Source organism: Camelus dromedarius, chromosome 1 (genome assembly GCF_036321535.1).
Source record: "Camelus dromedarius isolate mCamDro1 chromosome 1, mCamDro1.pat, whole genome shotgun sequence".
Lineage (NCBI taxonomy): Eukaryota > Metazoa > Chordata > Mammalia > Artiodactyla > Camelidae > Camelus > Camelus dromedarius.
In genome coordinates, this window is record NC_087436.1 from 116,038,005 (window position 1) to 116,061,762 (window position 23,758).

Consider the following 23,758-nt stretch of genomic DNA (forward strand, 5'->3'; position numbering starts at 1 on the left):
TAATGGTTGTCTAGTGCTGAGGAGGAGAAAATGGTAAATGACTCTTAATGGGTATAGGATCTGTTTTAGAAGGGACAAAAGCCTTCCAAAATTAGATTGTGGTAATGGTTGCCCAGTGCTGTGAATATACTAAAATACTTTGAATAATAAACTTTAAATAAGTGAATTGTATGCTATGTTCATTACATTTCAATAGAACTGTTAAAAAAAAAAGCTGTAGTGAGTGGCTGAAATGGATCATAGATCTTAATGAAAAGTAACAGATAAGTGGTCTGCTCTCATTGACAATAGATTAGTACAGTTAGGCGTTAAGAATTAACTAACCAAACGCGATAGTTTGGCAAACTTCTAACCCCTTAACATCCCTTCATCCCTCAAGTTTGGTTTAACTCAAATCCCACTTCTTCCGTGATGTCTTCGGTGGCTCGTCCCTGTAGAGATAATTGCTCTTTCCATATTGCCTCAAGCCCATCTTTTACAGACCCAAGGTGTCCCTACCACTTGTCCATCTGGCTACCTCCCCTGCTAGGTGGGAATCCTGCAGGTCTGACTCACTTGTATCCACAGAGAGTTTCTCAATAAATGGTTGTGCAGAAACGGACAACTAGTGGTAGAAAATGTGTCCAATCAGCATCAACTAGACAGGAGGCCTGCTTTACTTCATGTGCACACTGTGTGATCAAAGAAATGCCGGTAATGAAAGCCTTCCCACGTAAAATCCAGGTTTCTAGACCCTTGAATATTTGCAGAAAATTGAGGGTCTATTTCCGCATGTAAACACTCAGCTAGGTATTCACTGTTACCTGTAAACTGCCACGACCTCTACCCTTCCTGTCCAAGGGCGTGCCCATTTAAGCGTTTTCTGCCTGGCCTATGCATGCATTGAATTATTGACTTCTACGTTAACCTGTTAAGTTATCATTCAGCTTTCAATGGAGAAAGAATTCTGTTTCATTTTATTGGAAGTACCTGTGAACTAAGACTGGCATTAGAACGGCCCCAGAGTTCCCAGATGACCTATGACTGGGGAAAGTGGATGAATCACCAGAACATTCACACTTATATTTACACATGCCAGTTTCAGGGCAGTAAGGCGCACCTTCCGCCTGTGGTTATCAAGCAATCTAGTCAATAATTTATCTAAATTTTTTACTTGGTAAAATTCCCATAAAGTGTTTTTGTTTTACTATTTGGTTCTGGTTTGTGTGTGTTTATTTTAATGCTCTGTGGGGTCTGCTGGGAAGTCCAGAAAATTTTCCCCAGGAGGTGGGCGGCCTCTAAGGTCATTCTCCGTCCACGAATCCCTGCGCTTCGAGCTGACTCATTCCCTTTCTGCCACTGCACCTGTGACTCAACCACCCAGGACAAAGGAACAGAAAGTGACCCCATTCAGCCTTATGGCTTTAGGTACAGTCTGGAGGACGTGATGACTTCTATCACTGCTGACCTCTAAGTGTGTGTCTCCCAACTGGACCTCCACCCCACACTTTGGATCCACTGGCTGTCTTGAACTTGAGCTCTTGATATTCCCCAAGCATAGTCCTCCTGTAGCCTTCCCCATCTCCCTGAGAGCAGCTCCACCCTCCCACTGCTCAGGCGAAAGCTTTGGCATCACCCTTGACTCTGCCTTATGCTCACTTCCCACATTTTGTGCATCTGCAAATCCTATTGGTTTACCTTTAAAGTACATCTAGATCTGATCCCATCATCCTCCTCCTGTCCCACCTCCTGGTCCAAGTCAGTCTTGTCTGTTAATTGAAACTTGGGAAAAGCCTCCACGCTGGTCTTTCTGCTTCTGTCCCCCAAGTCCCTCTCAGTGTGTCCTCAAAACAGCAACCTGAATGAGTCTCAGGTTCTAAGAAGTGCGTCTCATCTCATGCCTCATGTGGCGGCTTCCTCATTTCTCTCAAACTACAAGCCAACAACCTTGAAGTGGCCTTTGAGGCCACAGATGACCCAAACTTCTGTCCCCTCCCTAGTCTCCTTTCTTATTGTATGATACCCTTCACTCTAGCCCCCAGCCTCCTCGCATTCTGTGGAAACTGTGGAATGTTCCTTCCTCAGCTCTCTGCATGGCTAGAACCCTCTCTTCCTTCACCTCTTTGCTCAGATTTCACTTTCTCTGCAAGACCTCTATGGACACCCTCCTTAAAATTGTTCTCCTGGTATTTCAGATCATCCTTACCTAATTTATTTTGGCTTAGCAGTTACCACTATCTCTATATTTTGTAACATATATGCACACACACACCCACGTATATATCATATGTATACATACATATGTATAGTTTTATTTCTACTTAGGAAATTATATATAAAATTTATTTTTATGTATATTTAATAAGTTATATATAAGCTATACACGAATGAATGTTTATATATTTGATTTAATCACATATTTTACTATAGATTTTACTTATTCTCCATATCCCTTGTCTGCTTCACCCTCCCAGGATACATAAGAACCGTGAGGGCAGAAGTTTATGCCTGTCGTGTTTCCTGCTGAGCCCCCAAGGCTGAGAACAGGAGCTGGTACCTAAGAAGGCACTTGAGTCATTGAAGTAGTCACCCTGTACACACACCATTGACCGGAGCCCAGTTGCATGTGTCCCAACCTAACTATGGGGGACTCTGGGGAGAATAGAGAGGCAGACAGAGAGAGAGGCGCTGACCTCCAGGCATCCGGCCGTGTCTGGGGTTAAGTATCAGCAGAACTAGCCCCATCTTCTCTCTAACCTCCCAGCCCACACTACACGGCGCGTGTGCAAGGCTACGGTGCGGTGCACTTTTTTGGATTCGAGTTCATTCCTTCCAGTAGTGCACACTTTTCTCCCTTCTGTTTTCACTTGTCTAGGAAGTTGTCTAAGGCTAGGCCTGCATTCATCACTTTTGTTCCCCATTCTAGCTACCCTCCCGGAGAGGCAGTGCTGGTACCAAAGCCAGAGGACAGACAGTCTTTTCTTCCTCCTAAGTGTGGGAAAGTACTGTTCCCTTCTTTAAATAAAGGCAAATTCATTTCTTATTAGAAATTTGGCAGCTCCCCAAGTGCTCCCACGAAAGAACCCTCTTTGCCATGTTCTCTGTGCTCCCTCCCACCTCAGGACTCCCTCAAGCTTGAAACTACTTCTCTCAACATCCTGGCTTTAAGATAATTGCTTTGCCTGAGGCACGCTGGACTTGAGGTTCACCTGTGGGGCTGAGTACAGACATTAAAAGGCCAAAGCCATCAGAAATTGTAAAGCATTCCCATACGAAGCAATGAAAGGAAAAGGGAAATTTCTCATATTCTCTGAACACATTTGTAATATTCCAGTAATTCCAAATTCCAAGGGAGCAGGGGACCTCCTCCCAGCTGTCGCTCAAGGATCCTAGCACAATGCCTGGCACGCAGGAGGAGCGTAACACGTAGTTGCTGAACGAGTGAAATGAACTCTGGTCTCTGCCCCTGGTTCTGGAAATGCACAGTCATATTTATCTACAAATAAGCTGCACAGAGAAGTATCATTCTATTCTGCAGATAAGAAACTGGGGATTCACAGAGCAGAATAATTGGTCCAAAGTCCAACAGGTAGTAGGAGGTGGAGCTGGGAACGGGACCAGGTTTTCTGGAGCAGGTTTTCTTACTGTCTCCATGACGCCCGGGTAAGTTAGCGGGAGCTTACGGCCAGTGCAATCATGCAGTGTGGGTGACTTCACACAGGTTATGAGGAGAAGGGGCTTCAAATCCTCTCCCCGCTTTCTTAGAAAAAGTGAGGAAGACACCCACGTGGAGGCCTCCCGCTCAGACATGTGAGCGTCTCAGCCACAGCCCTGCATCCGCTCACCTGCAGAGAGATTAATAATGATTGCCGTAATCATCGCAGTCGGGTTTGGTCGCCAACCATTATGATTTCCAGACTTTTGTCTCAGTGAGCCTTTCATCTCAGTCTTCTCTGAAAGGTGTTCCCATCAGCTCTGTTTTTCAGTTGTGGTTAAATAACTTCCTCTGGGTCACACATCAAGGTCTCCAGGCATGAACTCCAAACCAGCTTCTTTTTTGTTTTGTTTCAATGACATCTTCATCTACTTTATTTTAATTTTTGAATTTGCATTGAAGGATGCTGGGTTTACAATGCTGTGTTAGTTTCAGGAACAGAGCGAAGTGCCTCGGCCGCTCTCACGCGTCAGGACGCGCTCCCTCCAGAGCTCCGTGTGTGCAGTGGAGCCAGCACAGCGATGTGCTGAGCAGAGAAACTAGTTCAAAGCCACGTTTGCCTCCTTTTTCCCTGGATACCAAAGGAGCCATTTCTCCGGAGAAGGAACAATTACATCACGAAATATGTGTTTATGGCCATTGCTGTTTTTGCATATAAGGCGGCCAAATGAAATAGAATTCCGAATAAAAGCTGTGCTAAAACAATGGTCTTTCTGGAAGGAAAAGAGAAGACAGACTTGTTGTACAGTAAGAGAGTTTTTATTAGTTTTCACTAAGTCTTCCTTTGCCTCGATTATTTTGCTATGTGCCTGTGAGTTTGTGGTGCACAGGGGTCAGGAGTTATTCCAGAACTGTCTTTATTGTCTAGATAACCCGTTGACTGTGGGTTTTGCTATTTGTTCAGCTCTATGAAAGATGTCCATATTCTTAAGGTCATATTGATATGAAATTAAATTGATGTTAGTTGAAAGTTCTGCTGTTACCCATTATGACAACCCGCTCTTATTGCCTAGGTTCTCCAGGACCATCCTGAGGAATATGCAAGAGAGACAGATGTCTTCTACAAGAGAATCCTAAGAGGGATGAGCTCCGAGCTTGCCAAATGGAGGGGATGTTTCCAGTACATCCATGCAAATCTCGTCCAGAAGAGCAAAGCCAAAATCGGGATAAAGAGAAACAACAGTCAACATAATGGGACAAATAAAAACAAAATAATGACAAAATTTAATTTTTATTTTTTAAATTTAAAAATCTTTAATAAGAACAAAATTCAAATACCAAATATTATGTGGCTAGGGAAAAGTGGGCTAAAAATACCAAAGAAAGAATCAGAGAAATGTTGGCAGGGCAGGGAGAAGCAGCATGGTTCAAAACAAGACTGTTGACTTCTGAGGTTCCTTGGGGAAACAGACAGGGCTGAATTCTGCCTGTGCAGTTGACGGGTTGAAAAGAACCAAGGACAGGTGAGGGGCTTGCAGTTTGTCTTGGGTGAGGGACTGCCTGACACTGAGGGAAAATCAGCTAAGGCCAATAGGAGCAGAAGCATCTTAGCAACTTCCCTTTGCAGCAACACAGCTTAGAGGGATCCTGGAGGAAAGAGACTGGGGGGAAAAAATCAGGGAAAAATCAAGCAGGAAAAAGAGAGGAAGAGGGAGATGGGTCTGATCAGACCCTGTTCTCCTACTGTTTAGAAAACTGACTGTTGACCACAAGAAGGAGAGAAGCCCTCGATGACCTTTGCATCCAGAGAACCTCACAGCCTCAGCTGTGTTGAGATACATTTTCTCCCACAGGAGAAAAAGTCACCTTTTCTACCCCTGCCACCTGAGGATCTTCACCCAGTGCCACCAAACACTCTTTCCCTCTCTGCCTGACAAAGGACAGGAACTTGTCTGCAAGGAGGACTCACAATCAATGGTAGATAAGGGGTTTTAATTTGTTGTGAATCATGTCTCTGGCCTGAACAAGCCTCTTTTCAAGTTGCAATTCCTAAGTTAATAATTACTGAAACAATGCAGTCCCCTCTCCAACTCTATGATTGAGTCAGCGGCTATGCAGATAAGAAACATGATTGGTTTAAAAAAAAAAAAACAAAACTGCTTACCTTACTGATGTAAGAGAGCTTAGTAATTACAAATACTGGCTCTGGCGGAAAACCATCAGGTGATAAACTCCCCATTCAACCATGCACATGCTGTGTGACCCTGGAAAAATAACTTTCCCTTTCTGATCCCCAAATGTCACCTCTGCAAAACTAGGAAAAAATATTTATACCAGAGATCTGTGTGGAAGAGTAAAATATATAAGATATATAGACAAAGTACTTGGCCAAATGTCTGACATATTAAGCCTTGAATAAAGGATGAGGTCTTTGTATTTTAAGACCAGTTTTGAAAATGTCACTAAAGGTACTTTGTTACCGTTGTCACTGTTGATAACGATGATGATGTTTGGTTGGTTGGTTTCGTTCAATCCATTAATGGAACAAAATTATATCCTAGGGCAGGAAAAACAAACGGTGAAATCATATATTGTGCTTCATACGAGTAAGGAAGGGAGCAGAGTGATGTTGCAACCCAGAGACTCAAACCCATCAAAAACCATCAGCATTTTCCTAGAAAGTTGGAAGTCAGTATTTGCACATCTCGAACTCCCAATTTATTCCTTCCCACTCCTTTTTTTCCCAGTAACCATAAGTGTGTTTACTGTCTGTGAATCTGTTTCTAATCTGTTTCTTATAGATAAGTAAGTCCATTAGTGTCTTAAATATTAGCTAGTAAATACAAAATAGATTAACAAGATTCTTCTGTTTAGCACAGGGAACCATATTCAATATCTTGTAATAACCTATAATGAAAAAGAATATGAAAATGAATATATGTATATGCATGTATGACTGAAACATTATGCTGTATACCAGAAACTGATACAACATTGTTAACTGACTATATTACAAAAAAAAAAAAAAATGGAAGTCTTTGAAATAAGACTTTGAAATAAGATGAAAATTTGTCTCATGGAGCTATGGAAGGTTCATTTACATATGACTCTATATAAGGCATGATATCTCAAAAAAGTATGTTCAATATCTTGTAGTAATCTTTAATGAAAAAGAATATGAAAAGAAATATATTTATATATATATACACATGACTGGGACATTGTGCTGTACACCAGAAATTGACAAAACATTGTAAACTGACATACTTCAATTAAAAAAAAGTATGTCATTAACTTTTTGTCACCTTTCATTTTTAAAAGTGTCCAGTTTGCACAATAATTATATGGTCACATAAATCATGGCCTCTTTTTACAGATGAATTGTGTCATTTTGGAATATGTGTGGAAGAGCTCAATGAAACTGAAGTAAACCTCTAGCATCAAGGAAAGGCCACAATTCCCTCTCAGCGACTCAGCAATAAATTTGGTTCTGAGCTTCCTGGTGGCCAGGGCAAAAATACTACATGATCATTTATGTGATTCTCATTTCTAGAAAGGGAAGCGATATTGAGTGTTTGCTAGATCAGTTTTGTATATGGGAATTCCTATAGGGGAAAGAGAATAATTAAATGGATAATGAAGAAGGGTGACAGTTCTGAAGCATTACTAGTGAATTTGAGTATTCTGCTTGACTCTGCTGCTGATTTTTTGGCGTATATGAAAATGTTTGAAATTGAAGAGGCAGACCATGGAAATCTGCAACTTACGTTCCCTGCAGTTCAGGCATATATGAAACTATCAAGGGAGTTGTTCCATGGCCTTAAAAATTCTGTATACAGCACTATGAGTAAAATAAAAATTCATCCTAAGAAAAAAGTGTATTGAATGGTAAATTTAACTCAGGAGGGAAAAATAAATACATAAATAAATAAATGGCCATCATCCAGAGAGAACTGCGGCTGTCTCAGGACCACATTTTGGCTTACTATCCCTTCATCTGAATCTGCCTAGGTCCTTGTAAAGGATGTGATGCTTGCATCTTTGTAAGACAGATGTAGGAAATTCTAAAAACTCAACTTAAACATCCATCAGTGGAACACAATTCAGCAATTTAAACAAATGAACTTGATTTAAATGCACCATCACAGATCTTTTAAAAAAAATCATGTTGAATGAAATCTAATTACAGTGAGATGAATATTATATGATAATATTTGTATAAATTTTTTCAAACTTCAGCACACAGTTTATGGATTAAAGATAGAAATATGTGATGGGTAAGTTATACATCAAATTCATCCTGTTTTGATGTACACATCAAGTTCATCCTAACAAATAATTGTATCTTGGGAAAGAGTGGGTAACACGGCATTGGACTAGGCAGGGAGCTTCAGCTTGACAGTAACATTATTTTATTACCAACAACACGTGAAGCAAATATTGTAAAATGTTAATACCTGTTAATTACACATGGCAGGTACACAGATGGTTGTTAAATTACTCTCTTTCTGCTTCTGTATCTTTCAAATTTTGCTTTTCCAAAGAATAAAAGCATACCTGTTTGACAAGTTCACACTGAGCGCCAAGCACAACTGCTAGGGGAGCCTTGCTACATCCTAAACCCCAGATCAGGGAGGCCTTCCTCCGCCTGCCTGCCTCAGGCTACCCAGCTTTGGCCACCCTCACAGGGAGACCTCGGTGCTGGGAACCATGGAAGAAACACCGGGGACGTGGGAGACTATTGAGTCTTTGTCTGACTCTCCACAGAGAAGCCCAGAAATATTTCAAGGTGATTTGAAAGCAGTCAGGTTCCTGTGGTGACTGCTCAAAATCAACAAGTTTCCTGGAAGCTCCCTCTTGTAGAATCTATAGAATAACAGGTAAGGTTTGGTCCAACCCATAGGTTAGACTCTCAGCAAGTACTTATTAAATTCTTCAAAGTAGTCATTGTTAACAATACACCAAATTTCCTTGATTCTGAACCCAAACTACCTTGTGAGGGGAGATGTGTATTTTGAGAAACTAAAATTGTTAGGTTGTCATTCACGTTTTTGAGGAAAACTGGGTTGTGGGAGAGGGATTCCCATTTTGAACATTTAGATGTGTATCTGCCACTCATAAGGGCGCAGTGGGACATGCCATCTTCTCCCTGGCAAGTACCACTGCCCCATCTTTATGCTTGCTAACCTGTCTAACTTACACTCTCTCTTCAAGTCTGTGTCACCACCTCCAGGAAGCTTCAGCCTCTCCTGCCCAGCCCCGAGGTTTGCTTTGAGGAGTCATCCTAATGCTCTGTGAATATCTCCCTCTTAATATTTCTCAGATGACCTCTCTTTTTCCCACTGGCAGGGAATAGGTCAGGGGAAAGAAGTTTTTATCTTTTGAATATTAATGGAATTTTCCAAAGTTATTTCACAGTCATATATGCACACATTGATTTTATTGAATTGTCTTCTAAGTCTATGCTGAATAAAAGGAAATCACATTGTGTAACCTCTTGATGCCTTGAGTAGATGTGGCTACAGAAAGCCTGGTCTGCTGACACTCTTGTCTAAGGGGATAACCCATGGCCTCTGTTGACTAATGATTGTGACTGATGGGCCAGAAGTAAGCACTTGGCAAAAAGACAGCCTATGCTTAGACTGACCTCTGGTCTATGACCAGAGCTGACACTAAAGAATAGCATTTCTTTATGGTTCAATATATACCACGGACTAGACTAAGCACTTACCATACATTATTTGATTCAGCCCTCACAACAGTTCAACGGAGGTAAGAGCCATAATTTTTTCTGTATGACTATGGGGAAATTGAGATTCTGAGGGTTTAGCAATTTGCTTTAGGTCACAGAATTAATAACTGTTGGAACTGGATTTTGATCTCAGGTCTGTGGGACTCCAAAGTTAAACTTGCATGGCCTGGTGTGAAAAAGATGAGCCCTGACATCAAATTCTTCTCTTACAAGTGTGGAATTGAGCAACATGGTGAGACTACAACCATTATGATGGAGTCAGAAGCTGAGAGGATGCCTTGAAGCAAAGCCATGTCTAGTGAGGCCATTGGGAATCAAGAAACAGTAGTAAATCTGCACAAGCAAAGAAAAAGTTTAATTCTAAAGAGATAAGAGCTGAGAAGATGTGCAGGAAGGGTGCCAAGCTGGTAACAAGTGAGCATTAAGGAGATCCATGAGTTTCTCCCACTAAGGATCCTGGGGCCATCTTGGATGAGGACTCAGCCCTGTCTGATTTCATCTAACATCTCTGTGTCACTTACTGTCCACATAGATGCATCATTCCAAAGACAGTTACCTTCAAATAGAGTGAAAAGGGCGTAGAGGAAATTCATACATCATTGCATCTAACGCCTTCACGTCTGTGAGGTGGTGTTCACTACCACCACATTGCAGTCAACGAAACTGAGGCTCAAGAAGATCAAGTCACTCACTCAAGGTCATAATTCAAAGTTAAGAGTGACTGACTTTGAAATGTGTTTCTGTGGCTCCCAAAATGCCTTCTAAGGATGATCTAAAGAACAAGATGTTGGGGCACCCCTAGTTGAGATAAATGCTGTGAGATGGAAAGATCAGGGCATCTTTGCCCTGTTCTCATAAAGCAGGTGGAAGCTAATCGTGAGAGACTCTGGACCACTATGGCCAACGAGCACTGGATCGATTCAAGAGTGAGCAGGGCATGTATGAGCAGGTGGGTCCTGCATGTGTAAGCACATGACTGTGTGTGTTTCCCTATAGAAGTGTGAATACATGGATGGACCTGGATGTTTCTGTGGGTGAGTGTGTGTAGGAATATATGTGTGCACAGATAGAAGGAGTGGTTTTTTTTTTCATTTTAATCTATAAAATAAACTTAGTGATTAACACAATGAAAATCTGTTGGAAAAAAATTAAAATTTCACGTCACTTAGAGATCTGGTCTAAACCCATCTCCCTGTGGTTTTGTAGAATACGTCAACTATGCATTTGATAAGATCTTAGCCTAGATTAGATGCAAGAATTGCTCATTTCATTGACCTTGAACATTCCAGGGCTTTTTATCTTCTTGCTGAGATGTTCAATTGCAAAGAATTAGAAAATTTTCCAGGGACCCTTTATGAACATCTAACAAAACGCAATATAGTAGCATCACTGTCACCCACACAGGGCTCGGTGGCCGACAGAGGACTTTCACTTCTACAGTGTTATCGGACCCATATAGCGAATCTATAAAGTAGATATTTTAGAGTTGAAGAAACTGAGTGCTTAGGAACATTAAGCTGTGCAGCCAATGGGAAGTCTTGAAAGATATGGAGTAGAAATATAAATTTAAATTAAGCCTTCTTTCTCCCAGGCCTATATTCTTAAAAATGGGCCCCCAAAACGTTCTCATATTTTGCTTAATCCATTTCTGGTAAACCACACTCTCCTTATTATTTTAAATCAGTTACTGCACAAGACTTTTATGTGTCTTTTATTCATGTACAGCTTCCTGTCCTGCATAAGAAAGTCTTTCTTATCTTTTCATTTTGTCATTGTGGCCTGAAGACAGGCCTTCAGCCTGTATATAAACTCCCACTGAAGGCTCCCTGAGAGTTTGCCTGGTTTCTATAGGTAGAACAGAGCTTCTCAAACTTGAGCAATGTACCGATTCCATCTGCAAGGAAAACGTTTTCATGGACCCCCTAGTGCTGGCTGCATAATTTTATTACAATACAACTTACATAGGCAGGCACATAAACTCATTATGATCACCTTATGCTTATAGCTCTTACACTGGTATAAAACCTGAAAATACTCACAATATCATCAAACCAAACTTAGAACCATTATGTTCCAAGGGTTCAACATTAGATTTACACGTTAGTTAACACCAATTTTGCTGAAACTAAAAGTGTTTGACATGTAAGTATTGTAATGGCTACCTTGGCAAAGTGTGTGTGTGTGTGTGTGTGTGTGTGTGTTCTATCTTTATTGATTTGATATAATTTAATAATTCAATTCTTCTGATGTATGTCTCTACGCAACTTGTTTTTGTGACTTGTGATGTCATTTAGTTTTTATTTAAAATACATGCATTATTTCCATGTTAAATTCTATTTTGGTTCTTTTTCCATAATAAAGGTAATACCAGTTGATGACAACACAATAAAAACTAAACAAACATGAGAAATAAAATCGCCTGGAGCATGCCATTATGAGGTGGTCCTCCAAGCAATCTAGAATAGACGAAAATTAATTTTGAAACTATCTTCAAACTTACCACAAAAAATATTTTTTTTAAAAACTGGTAACAGTCTTTAGAGAGAACACAAAAATAACTGTTGAAGAAAAACAGCTCTATTGAAATGAATACTGAAGTGTGTGGATTCCTAGAACCTCAGATAAGTTGGCCAAATGGATGAAGGCTACGCGAAGTACTTCCCAATCTTTTGCAATGTCTTTTTTTTTTTTTTAACATTTTTTATTGAGTTATAGTCATTTTACAATATTGTGTCAAATTCCAGTCTAGAGCACAATTTTTCAGTTATACATGAACACACACATATATATATATATTCATTGTCACATGTTTTTCACTGTGAGCCACCATAAGAACTTCTATATATTTCCCTGTGCTGTACAGTAGAATCTTGTTTATCTGTACTGCATTTTGAAATCCCAGCCTTTTGCAACGTCTTGAAGGTTCTGCGACACAGCTGTTTTATCACCACTTGCCTATCAGTTCCTGAGGAGTCATATAACATATCTAACCAAAAAGTCAGCAGATACCAGATCCAGAACCAGAGCCTGTCTGGCCCCAAGAGCATAGCGCAGAGCAAAGGCCGGTGTCAGAGGTCAGTGCAGCAGCTTAACAGACATGGGGTGGGGCTGCAGCCAAGGGCTTCCCGGAACTCTCAGACCCGAGTTAAGTCTAGGGACCAGTCCTTCTGGAAGGACTCCTTCAGAAAGAGCAAGGGCTTCACCCTCCCAAGGCTCCATCCCAGTCCTCCAGTGAGACTCAGGGGAGGCCGGAGAGGAGGCTTCATGGCAGGTACTTGAGGCATTTGTGCTGCAGCCCCAGGGGAGGGAGAGGGGTAAAGCAGGGAGACCCAGAGGAATGAGCACAACGTGGACAGGACTCCTGAAAGCTGGGGTGGGGGAAGTGGGCTACTCAGATTCACCTGGAGAAGAACATAAGCTTAAAAGGGCATGACTCGAGTCCCATTCATGGTTTGGCCAGCTCTCCAGAGTAGAAATCCAGAAAAAGAAGGAGGCTCAACTTCCAAAATGACAGGGGAAGGGCTCCTGAAAAGCCACTCTTCTAAAAAAGCAGTGAGAACATAGACAGAAGCTATCAAAATCCACTTTTTGTTTTCTTTCAGCACTTGGGCTTTTAACAATAAAAGGAGTGTTTATTCAGGAAAAAAAATGGCTGAGTCAAATAAGAACAGGGTGCCTCTGGAATTTCAAATTGCCCTAACACCACCACCCTCTCCCAGCTCTTGGAAGCCAGCAGCTTTGTGACCACAGTAGCTGTGAAAACCAGCAGCCTGCAAGCCAAGGGAGCAGGAGGAACAGGTCTGGCCCCTTTCCTCTATCTGCAAACGCAGCAAACCTGCGTCTCTTCGATCATTCTTTCACAGTCACATTGCCCTCAGAAACCCTGACTCCGCCACCCTCTTCCACTTTTAAGGACCTCAGCTGTGACATCGGTCCCTCCCCATTAATCAAGATAATCTCCTTATCTTACACTCAGCTGATTAGCAAACTTAATTCCACTTACAAACTTAAATTCCCTTCACCATGTAACACAAGCTGTTTACAGGTCCCAAGAATTAGAATATGCACTTCTTTGTGTTGCAATTATTCTCACTATCACACCATATGACTGAGGAGTTCCACTCCCAGGTATATCCAAGATAATTAAAAATATATGTCTGTAAAAAAGCACATGTGCAGGAATGTTTACAGCAGCATTATTGGTAATAGCCAAACAGAAGAAGTAACTCCAGTGTCATTAACTGATAAATAGACAAATTAAAGGTAATCTATCCATACAGAAGAAAATTACTTAGGCATAAAATATATAGTACAATTTGGATTAAATTTGAAAACATTCTAGTAAAATAAGCCATATGCAAAAGACCACTTGGTGTGTAACTCCGTTTATATGGGATCTCCAGAACAGGCAAATTGATAGAGATGGAAAACAGCTTGTTGGTGGCCAGGGAATGAGGGGAGGGAAGAATAAGGAGTGACTGCTCATTGGTAAGGGGTTTCTTTGGGGGGATGATGAAAATATTATGGAATTAGTGGTGATCAATGCACAACTTTGTGGATATATTAAAAATTATTCATTGTACACTCTAAAAAGGTAAACTTCATGGTTTGTTATTTCTATCTCAACAAAGATGTAACAAAAAACAAGATTAAAAAACATAGACACAGATTTGGAACCAAAGCCTAAATCGTTCATAAAAAGAGGGACTTTCTGTGTGGATCTGAGAGGAGGGTTTTGCCAAAGCATTTCTCCCTCAGGAGCCTACTGGAGAAACTCAGTATGGGAGCGCTGGTCATTTGGAGTCTCCCTCCTGCTCATCATCTCATCTTTCCACTTCTGTCTGCATTAAATCTGGCATCGTTTCCCTTATTTTGCAGGAAGAGGTGCCAGGCAGTCCGTCCAGAGCCACACAACTAACCAGCAGTGTCTGGGATTTGAATCTGGACTTGTTTGTCTCCAAACCTGTGCTTTTTTCCACTGAAAGAAGCAGCTTCTGAGCAATGGAATCATCACCTCATGCCAGGAACCCAAACTGAAATCGCATCAACAGGAACAAGACATCACAATTTTGCCACTAAAGGAGCACTTCTCCCAGCCACATGCCACTGGGGATTTGACCGTAATACAAATTAATGATGATGGAAGTTAATCGTATGCAACTCCATTCTGAGCTTAGCCTAAAGCCTTTCATTCGGCTCATGTTTCCATGATTCTCATGCTAACTGAAGAGAGTCTTTGAGGGCTCTCAGAGACCCAGTCAGCACCGTACAGCGTTCTTGATAACTTTTTCAGCATGTCCCTTTATTGTCAATTAATATTTATAAGTGTCTAGAGGGTTCACATCCTAGTATTTGAGAAATGGTTTATGAAGTGACTTGGGTAGAAAACACAAACTGCATGTGCTTGCATGCAGCTCTTACATCTGAGGTTAATTTCTGAATTTATTTGATTCACATTTCATTAACCCGTTGGCAGAATGTTATATAAGGGTGCAACCTGGGTCCTCAAACCCAAGACTGAGATATTAGTATTCATTTATGATTTGGGTAGGTTGTCTAGGTGGAATGATTCTCTGTTGTCAGGCTGCAGGGATGACAGGCAATAAATGAATAAAACACAGTCTTCCAAGAGAATTCAAAAACGCCAGGCTTTCCCACCAGCAACAAAAGTAATGTGTCCATCTTGGGAAAATAGACGTTATCAATACTTCTGGCATTCCTTCAAAGCTTTTGGAACATAGACATTCTATAATGACTTCGCCTTCAAAAGTAATCTCTCCCAGTGTGATAAACATTCCCATTGCCCTGGACTGCGTGCTCAGTATTCTGGACCAAGTGAATCAGTCACCTGAATCCAGTAATCAGATTTTAGACCTCAAGTGGACATCTGAGAGGACCTGTTCATCAAACATTAGGGATCGTGATGGTCATCCAAAGTCTAACATCCTAATTAAATAGTTGAGGTCCAGAAAGGTTGACACCCATGTCTGAAGCTGTGTGTCTATTTAATGACAGAACTGGTTTATAATCTGTTTATAAACTTATTCCCCAAACATCCGTGAGCATCAGCTGTGTGCCAGAAGCTGGGGGTACTGGCTAGCTTCCAGGGCTCTACAGTGAACTGGGGAGACACCAGGCGAGTCAATATTCACGATGGCGAATCAACACTTCACAGGCTCCGGAATAGCCTGTCTGGGTTCAAATCTCAGTGAGTCCACTTACTAGACATGGTACTTGAGCTACAGCATCTGAAAATTGAGGGTAAACATTGCACCTTAAAATGCTGTATGAACTGATTCATGTAATACCTGTGAGATTCTTAGAGTAGCACCCAGCACACTGCAAGCAACCGGCGTATCTTGACTGTCAGCCTCCACACTGTCATCATCACTATATGCACCATGAGAAATTTAAATGCAAGGTTTCAAATCAGTATTTAGAGAAGAGGTTCATAATCCAGCCTGGAAAGCAGAGAGAGAGCTGGAGGAATAGAGCGACGAAGATGTTCAGGATAAATAATGAAATATATTTATATTTCACCAAATATATCAGGTCCTAATCCCTGGAATGTATAAATGCTACTTTATTTGGATAAATGATCTCTGCAGATGTGATGAAGTTAGGACCTTTAGATGGAGGGTTCATCTCTATTTCACACACGTTGCCGTAAATATAATCACAACTATCCTTCTAAGAGAGGCAGAGAGAGATTTGACAGAAAGATACTCAGAAGAAAAGGCAATGTGAAGATGGGACAGAGAAGAGAAATTGAAGATGCTGGCCTTAAAAATTGGAGCCATGTGATCACAAGCCAGGGGATGCTGGCAGCCACCAGAAGCTGAAAGAGACAGGGGCCAGAGTCTCCCCCAGGGCCCCCAAGGGGAAGGAGGCTTTGCCAACACTTTAACTTGGACTCAGTGATGTGGATTTCAGACTTCAGGCCTCCAAAACTGTATGAGAGTAAATGTGTTGTTTCAAGCCACCAAGTTTGTGGTATTTGTTACAGCAGTCACAGGACACTGATACACGAGACTTCCTGGAATAGAAGGCTTTTGAGATGTAGCCCACAGGGTGAGTAAAAGGTAGCTGGGCAGATAGAAGAAGACAGGTTTAGTACACAGAAGGAAAATCTCTGAAGAGGCTCTGACCTCACACTTCGGTAAAGCTGGGCTGACGATTATCTCTAGGAGAGGCAAAAGGTGAGGCCAGAGAGGAAGCAGAAGGAAGATGACCAAAATCCTTGAGGGCTTATTTCGAGTTTGAAGTCTGGACACACAGTGTTTGAGCACGCTCATTTAACAAAAGGTGAGGAATTCCCAAGACCGGTTTCTGAAGAAGTAAGAAGAGCCCAGTGACTCTCCTTGAAAAGGGGCAAGTGACCCCTGACCTTATAATGAACGAGGATGGAAGGGGACGTATTGCATATGGATACCTACCTCATCCAAATGACTGTCACTAGGAGGCTTCTTAGAAAACTGGGGCTGTTGGAGTCTCAGCAAAACAACAGCTATAAAAATAATACAGTACCCCAGAAACAGCGGCTTTCACAGCCAAGTTTGAGAATAGCATCTATCTGGTGATGCCAAGTTAGGAAGAAACAGCTTTTGGTGCCTGGGTAGAAGGGGACGAAAACCATCAGGCAAGCACAACCAAAACCTCTGGTTAATTAGGAGAAATGGAGGCGATGCTTTCCTCCATGGTCTATTTTAAACTTAAATAGAAACAAAGTATGTGCCTGTTCTGGGTTCTTTCTATTTATTTATTCTTAAAAATTTCAGTTTGATTAAGAAAAAATAGTATTTAAGCATTGGAAAAAACTCACGGGATAGCGTCTGTGCTGTTTGTATTTTCAATCTGCTACACTGCAATATTGGAACCCTCCATGTATGTATTTTTTAGTCCATTCCAAAAGCAGCATTTTTTTTTTTTTTAGAGGTTGTAATTTCTTTTAATTTAATAGGAACCAACCTTGTTCCCAGAATGACCTCTACTGGACTTGGAGTTGTGTTGCCAGAAGCAGGGGTTGATGCATACGTTAATCATGGGATGCAAAATCAGTGGGAAATCACTTGTTACGTGGCTGAGTTTTCCAATAACTACAGGTGTGACTCAGAAGACGCTAGGTGTTGGTCATGACTCTGCTGGAAGTGAGGAAAGGAAAGATCACCTGCGATCTGCCAAGCCCTGCATGCGTGTTTCACACACATTACCTTAAATTCTCCCAGAGGTCCTACACTATGCTCATTTTATTATTGTATATTACAGGAATCCCACGCCTAAAGAAACGTGCCAGTGTTCACACAGCTAACGATAGAGCTAGAATTCAAATTCAGGTATTATGTTTTGACAAAGGAAACTATGGTCTTAAGTTTCTTTTGTCGGGAGTTAATGAAAAAAGACTGTCGAGTCCCAAAGCGGTGCCAGGCTGTGGTCCCTTGAGGTCCCATCACTTCTAAGAGAGCAGGACGTTCCTGGGCTCGTGGCAAAAGACAAGAATGGTTCATCATGTTTCAGAACATAGGAGCACACCAGAGGTCTAACGTTACTCGTTATTTTTAGATTTGTTAGAAAGTATTTAAACATATACAAAAGTAAAGTGAATTGTCCAATAAATCTACAAATCTACTACCCAGATTTTTAACAGTTGTCAATTATTTTCCATAACTGATGAATCTGTTCTTTTTAAAAATTTGTTGCTGTAGTAAAGCAAATCCAAGACTCCACTTCATTCCTACATTTTTTTTTTTTTTTTTTTAGTATACGCTGCCAAAAACTATGGACAAAATGGTACAGACTATAATGCCATGGTAGCACGTAATAAAATTATCATCAATTCCTTCTCAGGATCAAAACTCTAAGGACATAATCAAATTTCTCTGTCTCCACAATGTCTTTATATGTGTGTGTATATATATATTATACATATATAATATATATATGTATTATTTTTTGTAAAACACATCCGCAAAATATCTGTTAAGCCCCTCTTTTTTCCTTTGATATTGATTTATGAAAAATATTATACTTGTCCTTTAAAATATTTATATTCCAAATAATATACAGTCCCAGTTTACATGGGACTGTTCTGCTGTGTATATTTTTTCAACCCTAGATAAAACCATTTGTAACTCAAGAAAATCCTCGTTTGGGCCATATGATCATCACATATTCTTTACTCATCTCTTTGCTTATTGTGATATTCAGCTGGTTTCTTTAGCTTCCTTTTTCTTGAAAATCAGTTCCAGAGCTCTGATTATATTAGGATTCAACCTTCCTTGGCACAGGTATCTCACAGGCGGTGCCACACCCTCCGTATTGCACGCAGTAGTGAGACGTGCCAAGTTCAGAGTTGCTAAACTGGACCAGTGGGTTCAAGTGGTAATTCTCGATTTCTTCATTATAAAGTTCCCTCATCAGCCTTTCCTCCAATGATTTCATTCTGAATCTTTTATTTTATTAGAGTTTTCAAATGGTGATTTTCTGATTTTATTTCCTCCACTTTTTAGCTTGAATTCATCTCTGGGGAACTTTTTAATGCCCTATAGGGCTATTTGATTAAACTTAAATACAAATCCATACACTAAAGACATGTTAAATGCTTAATTATTTTTTAAATTGCCAAATTTCTGAATAAGTACCGAGTAACCTAGTTTCTTCCAACAGTGTACAATAAACTTGATTGGTGGGGTGAGGGGTGTGGAAAGAGGGGAATGTAACAGTAGGGGAGTGGAATTTCTTTATTTTCTGAGTGGGAAAAATTATAATGAACTCAAGAGTTTTAAATATTCCATGTAGCTCAATCAATTGAATTTATGCTCTATTTAATGCTCAAACTGTTCCTTCTTTTACTAGCTGGGACTCATCCTGATTGAGTTCTTGGTTCTTCTGAAAACTCCTGGTGCAACAAAATATTCAATGCTTGCCTTATATTTATTAACCATTTCTCCAAGGAGTGCTGGGTACTTTTAGTGTGAAAAGGTGATAGGGATCACCGTTTGGGCAGTAAGTGTGCTTATTGATATTAGCATGTCATTGCTTCGACGTTTTTTGGTTGTAAAGGGTTTTCTTTTAACAAACAAACAAAATTAATGGCTTTATTCTTATATTCCTTTGCAAATGCAATATTTGATTTTTTTTTCTTTTTTGCTTACCTAACTTCTTGATTTTAAATTCATGCCTCTTTTCTTTTATGCAGAAAATCTTGGTAACCAACAATATTAAGATAATTTCTTAATGCATTCTATGTATAACACTGCCAGTATCACGACTAACAGTTAAACACATGTATGTATTTTAAGATTTCTTGACCAATCTCTTTGTCTTTGGAAAATATCCCATTAGACATGCAGAATTAAAATTTAGTTTCCTAAAATAACTTGAAATAATTATTTTTCTGGATGCAATTACATCACCAACTTGATAATACTTTCCTTTGTCTTAAGTTGTTTTGAAATTTTAGGAACTATTTTTGGTTTTTTTTTTTACTTAGTTTCATATTTTTGGATCTGTGAAACATTTTCTATTTCCAAAGCCAAAACTATACATGAAATACATAAGAGAGAATTTTCACTTCCTTCTATATAGATAACCATGTTTTGATCAGTTTTTAGTTTATCTTTACAGCGTTTAACAAATATAAGAGTGTACACACACACACATACATATGTATAATATTTTGTATTTCACATGACTTGTCTTTCTCAAGCACGCTCAAAACTTCGTAGGTCACCCTGCACTTTGCGCTTCTTGTGCTTAACAGTATCTCATGGAGGAGGCTCCACATCAGTACACAGCTTCCTCATACTTTTTTATCATTTCATTATGACTGTTCCGTTGTGTACACATAACATAGTTTATTCAACTGACACCAGACTGTTGGACATCTGGATAGCTTATTTATTTATGTTTACTTTTTGCTATTACAAATAGTACTTCAACAAGTAATTTTGTACATATGCATCAATTCATTTTTTTTCTGATGTATCTCGGGGTGAACTGTGATGTCACCTTTATCATAAATAAATTTCCCGTCACATGTAATTTTTGTTTAGAAATAAAAAGAAAGCTCGTGAAAAGGCTCTCTTCATATTCTCTGAGAAGTCTATTTCGTCCATTTATTCACACATTCCCTTTTTTGCAAACAGCTCTAATGTGCGCTTCCTGGGTTCAGTCATCATTTTAAGTGCTGTGTCTATACCAACAAACAAAAATGACAAAAAGCCTTCCTCTCCAAAAGCTTTTATTCTAGGTTGGAAAGGCGGACATAAATAAAATCATAAATGATCCATACAGGGCACTGAAGGTGATAAAAGCTATAGACCGAAATTATTTTAAAAAGGAAAGAAATGACGTGCTGGGTGTGTGATTTTACATAGAGTGTTCATGTAGGTCCTCAACCTTGGGAGGTGACATTTAAGAAAATAGTTAATGGAGGTGAGGAATCAGTCAATCTAATAGTCAGAGAGAATAAAAATTACTAAGGCCCGTGGACCAAAAACACGCTTGTCAGGTTCAATGAGCAGAGGAACGCCAGTGTGGCTGATGTGGAATAAACCTGCGGGGTTAGAGACTTAACAGTGGTCAGATTACGTAGGGTCTAATAGGCTACTTCAAGGAGGTTTTATAAAGCAGAGACATGGCATGATCAGACTTATCTTGTAACAAGATCACTCTGGCTCTTGGGTTGGGGATAGATGGCAGGAGGGTGAAGATGGAAACAGAAAGATGCATTAAGAAGATATTGCAATAAGCAAAGCATGGACTAACCAGGCCTAAGCCGGTTAATATGGTAAATTGGTGAGAGGGAATCAAATTATGGACCTACTCTTTTGAAGGAAGGACTTAGGATTTCCTGATGAACTGAGTAAAATGCAAATATTCCTACAGGGTTTTGAGGCCTCATCAATTTATAGTTGGGGTGTGACTTTTTTAAAATATAAGTTCAGTTATAATGTACATATCCTAAAATTCACCCGTTTTAATTAAGTTGTGCAACCATCACCACCAATTCAATTTTACAGCACTGTCCTCACGCCAAAAAGGACCCTCCTGTCTACGTGTAGTCATTCCCCGTTCCCACTCCCAGTCCCGGGCAACCACTCATGTTTCAGTTTCTGCAGGTTTGCCTCTTGACATTTCATATAAATGGAATTACATTTAAAAAAGAAAGAGAGAGAGAAAGAAATGAGAGAAGGCCGATACTAAGAGTTGTTTGTTTTTGTGTGTGTTTGTTTTTGGCCTGAACACCTGAAAAGAGTGAGTTTCCATTGTCTGAGACGAATAAGACTTACAGAGTCTCAGTGTGCTCAGAGGAGATCAGGAGTTCAGGTTCAGATTTGTTAGGCTGGAGATATCCATTTTATAACCAAGTGAAGATGACCAGTAGACAGTTGGACATATAAATTTAAAGTTCAAAGAAGAAGTCTGGACTAGAGATTTAAGATTGGGAGCCTTTGACACACAAGTGGGATCCAATACCATTAAACTGGCTAAAATCAACAAGTGAGTGAGTATAGACAGAAAGCAGACAAAAACCAGTGGCTGAGCCCAGAGTGGCTCCAGTGTCAGGAACAGAGAAAGAATCAGCAACGGAGATGGAGGAGGAGGGATCTGGGACGTGGTGAGGAGCATCAAGGAAATGTAATGTCTTAGAACCTAACTGAAGACAGTCTTTCAAGGAAGAGGGGGTGACTACCCCTACTGAATGCTGCTGGTAAGTCAAATGGGAACTGGCCACAGGACTGAGCATCACAGAAGTCATTGATGAGCTTATGAAGGAGTTTTGGTGGAGTGTAGGAATGAACATCTCATTAGAGCTCATTAAAAAAAAAAATAATAGCGGGAGTGGAGAGACTGGAAACACTAAGTACAAGAATCTCTTTTGAGAAGTTCTCCTATAAAGAGGAAGAGAGGATTGTAAGAGTTGGGAAAAGAAGTCAAGTCAGGAAGGATATATATATATTTTTTCAGTTGTAGAAACTATGATGTTTTCTATCTTGATGATTATGTTACAGGATAGAAGGAGAAAATGATGCAGAAGAAAGAAGAGGTAAACCCATGAAGTAGTGCCCTTGGAGAGGCACAAAGAGACCTAGGACACAAGGGGAGGGGTTAGCCGTGGAGAGGGACAGGGACAATTCACCTGTACAAGTTAACAGGAGTGAAAACAGAGCTTATGAGTATGGATGATGGTAGCTGGATGTAATAGTTGAGGCAATTTGTTCATGAGTTTGTTCAAATCTTCTGAGTGTTCCTATTTTCTCAGTAAAATTAGAAATGTGATTAGCAGCTGAATGTCAGGAGGAAGAGATGTTGGAGGAATGAGGAGAGAGGAATTGGTATGAATGAACACCAATAGGATGCTTCTGTCCTTCACGTTATTATGCTCCAATAAGCAGTACGTAAGTGAGTGCATTTGTCCTCATCCAATATGAAGTGTCTCTGTCAGGAGGCCTGTTGCACGGTGACCTCATGAGTGGTTAGTATTGACAATATCAAGCATATTCATGGTCACCTGAAAACTGTTCCACAGCATAATCAGTTATACCCAGAGTGGTGAAATTAAATGGTAAAAAGTTTGAGAATAGCAGACAAAAATACTGATGTGGTTAAGCCCTCAGAGGATGCTGTGATCAGGACCAAAGCCATGGACCATCCACTTCTAACATGGAACCTGTACCCTTTCTCCTGCACCATCCTGCCTCTCTCTTGTCAGTGTCTTTCTCACAGCTTCTGTTTCAAGACTTTTCATTGTAATGGAAGTCAACTTGAGCGGTTCTAAATGAAGCTTTCAGCTCCAGTGGAACTTGTCTTTGATCTATGGCCTCTTGTCTGAAGTGTCAGTGAGATGTGGTATCTGGGCATGTGGTTGAGCCTGCTGGCCTCCGAGTTCATGTGTGCTGGCTAATTAGGGAAAATGTTGAATGCACTACGAATCTCAGGTGGAATCCATGTCCAGTTCCATTGGCTCTCATTTGGCCTGCAGGTTGGAAGTTGGACTCCCAGGGTCTTAGAATGTGAGCTCCCATGGATTCCAGGTTGTCCACTTTCCTTTTGTTCCATTTATTTTTGCCAAAGAAGAAAAGTGAATCACACACTCTCAGTAATAAATAGAACCAGCCTATGACCCTGGTTAGGGAAGTTCCATCAATAATAGTTTCCAGAAACTACATTTTGCCTGTTAATCTTCCTGGCAAAAAATTAAGAGCTTCCAAAGATGTGTTCAGAGATGAAATAACACACTGTGAATTTCAGAAGGAAACCATACCAGGGATGGAATGGCGACCAGGGAGAAGGGGTGGTCTAGTGCAAAGAGGAGAGCAGCTGGAAGACCTGGGGTGTGATTTCATGGAACGAGTATGTGACCTTAGTCA